The sequence below is a fragment of the Ammospiza nelsoni genome, chromosome 13 (genome assembly GCF_027579445.1).
Source record: "Ammospiza nelsoni isolate bAmmNel1 chromosome 13, bAmmNel1.pri, whole genome shotgun sequence".
Classification (NCBI taxonomy): Eukaryota; Metazoa; Chordata; class Aves; order Passeriformes; family Passerellidae; genus Ammospiza; species Ammospiza nelsoni.
Genome location: NC_080645.1, coordinates 9,171,503 through 9,175,531, shown reverse-complemented (window position 1 = coordinate 9,175,531; position 4,029 = coordinate 9,171,503).

Sequence of the window (4,029 nt, the reverse complement as noted above, 5' to 3'; positions counted from 1 at the left end):
AGGGGAGGTGGCAAGCATAGTTATTACTGAAATGAGGAGGTAACACATATCAATACCTTCTGAAATATCTGGAGAGTAGTCAGTGGTGGCTGCAGACACCTCAGTAGAGATCTGTATAGCTTGGAGTAAGAAATTCCAGAGAAAGACACTCAAGAATTAATGAAATAATAAAAGGCATGTGCCTGAATATGTTATGGCTATTAAATCTGATTATCACTATTAAGATGTAGTTTTTAATTATGTTAGCTATTTATTTCTTAATGTCTTAGCAAAATAAAACAAAACACAGCAGAAGATTTGTATGAGATTTCTTTTCTTTAAAATCAAGGGCAGATTCTACCTTATTTTGCACCATACAATATCATTTGCTCTGCTGCCAAATGACTGCAGTTACCATATTATGACTGGCATCAAGACAAGCCCTTTAAGCTTTGAAGGCAGTAAATAAACAGAGTAACAGAAAATTTAGCACAAAATTGATTACTGGCAAACCACAATAATTTCCTAGAAAAGCTTGAGCTTCTTAAACAAAAGAAAGACTGGTATTTCCTGAGGCCAGTGCCATCTCTCAATTTACACCCTGTTCTACTGGAAGAGACTCTAAGTAAGCCAAAGAAATAAACATTAAATCTACTGCTTGAAAACATTCCATCCTCTCATTCAAATCGGTTCATTAAGTAAATCTGACAAATAGTACTGAAAATTCTTTACATGCTGCAAATATTTCCTTACAAATAAACAATAATAAAGAAATCCAAACCCAATCCTACAGCTTTTATTTTGAAATTTCAGTGAGAAATTGAGATTTAATCTCATCCAAATTGAATTAACCACCTTAAATTAGCAATACAAAATCAGTATTTCTGAGCCCTCATGAATCTAAATGACAGGTGAAGAAAGACCTCCAGCTCAGACACATGGAGTACTTGATCAAGACAGAAGTGAACACGGCTCACTCATATTTAAAACATTCTTTCATATATTTTTAATAAAATAACTGATACAAATTCAAAACCAACTTCATAAATCAAACATTATTCAATGTACAACGCTTCAAAGTTTCCCCTGTTATGGATGTGAGCGTGCCTGTCTCTGAGACAAGGGTTTTGCACTTGAATGCTTGAGGTTTTATGAAAGGTTTATTGGATTTCATAGTCCCTTAAGGGGAAACCCTTTAAATGTCTTTGCAATTATAAGTCTAATAACAATTTCAGCTCTTGGACAGAGCCTTGACTTGACAAAGATAAGGAACTGGAAGTTGCTCAGTCAATACAAAGCTATTAATCTCTGTCACCCTGCTGTCATTGTGGCTCAGGGAAACAATGTAGTTTCTTGACCTACGTGAAGCCGTGTAGTGATTTTATTCAGGATGTCAGCATTCATCAGCACAGATTTTGTCACACCCCAACTCACTTGAAGAGCTCCCAGTTCTTTATCTTGACTGCATTGACACCCTTCAGATACCAGCAGTTTGTTTCAGTCTCTGTTTATTATTATTATTTAGCACCGACTCATGTGTAAATGCCTTCAAAAATAAAGTTTTGAGCTGGAATATAAGCAGTTTCATCACTGCCTTCTGTGTCCTCAGAGGACAGTTTTGAGTTGCCAAATGCTGTAAGTGCTTGCATATTCAAATGAAGGTTAATTTTGTTCATCTTCAGTAAAATTAGATTAGTATTTTTCCTTAGTAGTGCGCTTTTTAATGTCATCCTTCTCTGATCTTGAAATACAGTGTGAGAACATAGATCAAACTCTTAGCAAATTATCCTGCCAGTGTTATCACAGGAATGCACAATTAGTGTGGATTTGTCTTAAATAAGTTGAATTTATCTTTCTTACTCGGTTAGTGTACCCTTACTGTAGGAGAAACTACAGCACAGATTTGTTAATGGGCTTATCATAAAGTCTTGGTGAGCAATGAAAAGAATCCTGATTTTTTTCTGGAAGACTTTAGAGAAGACTACAGTGATAATTTGTAGACACTTCACTAAATATCACATGCAAACAGCAAAAAGATGTAAAAAGTAGTAATCTAACCAATTCATGCAGAATGATAACTGCACTTGAACCTTTAATAAATATTTCCTGAATGGATTACTGAGTAACAAAAATGTGGACCACAAGAAAAGCTAAATAAATTATGAGTAATGTGGGAATGATGATTAGATGGGTTATTTTAACTGTCAAACACCAACTTATTATACTAAATAATATATATCAATACCAGCAAAACCCAAGAAATACTAGTAATCTCTCCAAAATTCTTAGCAGTATAGTATTCTTGTATTACACATAGTAAAAAGTAAAGTAACTTCACTGACTTCAGTAAAACTATTCTAGAATTTCTCTGAATAAATAAGATTTTCAAAGTGAAATAACATGCTACCAAATTTGCAACATTGATGAAATTATATTTGATAATGAATATGGATGGCACTGTAGAATTGCAAGGGTATTTTCTTTCCAGGTTCTGTGGTTTGTTTTAGAGTTTTCTCAGTGAGTATTTTGAATTCAAGGAACTACAAGAGAAAACTAACTAAAATTACAGCAATCAATTCTATTTCTATCAGACAGTCCAGGAGTTTTCTATCAACTCTTGTTTTCTCTTCTTTTATCTCTTCTTCACTCTTCAATTTGTCCCTGTATGATGTTCCCCTCTTTGTCCTACTACCCATGTTTTCTTACTCCTTCTTGCCCTTGCATCTGCTTCTACTCTCCATCTGTTTTGCTGAACAGGTTGCAGAGCAAGTTATATAATAACTTTCACATCCTCCTGCTGAAATTGGCTGCAACCAGCCTGCTGGTCTTACACTTGCTGAGTCAACCTGCTCTCCTGATGTAGTCCTTCCAGTGTGCGAGACTGACAGGGGCAGTGCTGCTTCAGCAAAGTCATCATGAATAAAGGTGACAGTAGGCAGCTGCAAAAATAAACTAAGAATCCACTTCAAATGAAATTTTTGTCTGTCTTTTTCTCTGTAGGCTTCTGAGTATGAAGGTTTTGAAGTAGTTTTATCATGTGGGTTCATCTAGGAAAGTTCCATTCTCTTTTTACACTGGACAGCCCTAAAATCAACTCGCTCAGAAGACATTCTTTAATGTGGTAGCTACTGAATTGAAGAGAATGGGGAAACTGAATTAATGCATTATTTGTCTTAATCCTGTCAAGGCAACAATCTATGATCATTGAAGTCCATAAAGCTGTTCTCAGTAGCAGAGGATTAACACCTACAGGTATAGTTGGAATTGCTATTTTTCTCCTATTTTTTCCACACTGATATGTTTTATATCCAACCAATTGCCAGTATCTTTCAATGTATTTTCTTCCTCAACTATCACTCTCCTTCCTTTCACTCTTTCTGTGGTCTTTATCTTTTCCTCTTCAGTTCCATTAATCACATTTTGTGGCATTACAGCCACTGCTAAGAAAGAATACTAATCTTACATATTGTGTATATACTTCAAATTTTCATAAATCTTTAACCCAAAGTCCTCCTCTCTGTTCTCTGCATGTATATATGTGCATGTAAGTATTTATGTACACACATATGCACCATCTGTCACAAGAAACCCTCAGTTATTCAGGGCTGTTACACAATAATAAAAGCACCAACACAGAGGCTAATGCCAGTTTGAGAGCCAAGGATTGTATCATTCACTCTGATCCTCACACTGTTTCATTAATCCTTGCTGATCAACACAAGCCAGTGCTTCTCACCCTTTTGGGCCAGTGCCAGCACTAGGCTGCAGTTTGACCAAGTGTACTGCACAATGTGCACACTCTCTCATGCCCTGGTACACTGGGCACAGCTGCCATCTCCTTTTAACTTCTCTCAATGCAAATTAGATGGGGTTGACAGGAGAGCACAAACAGATTTTAGGAGGTAAGATTTTGTACAATAGATGACCTCATTATTCATTCAGCATTTTCTTCTTTTTCTTTCAGACTCACCATTTTTCAACTCCACTTTGTAGGTTTTTTTCCAATACTTCACAAAATTATATTCTTGGATGTGATCAAACCTATTTCTC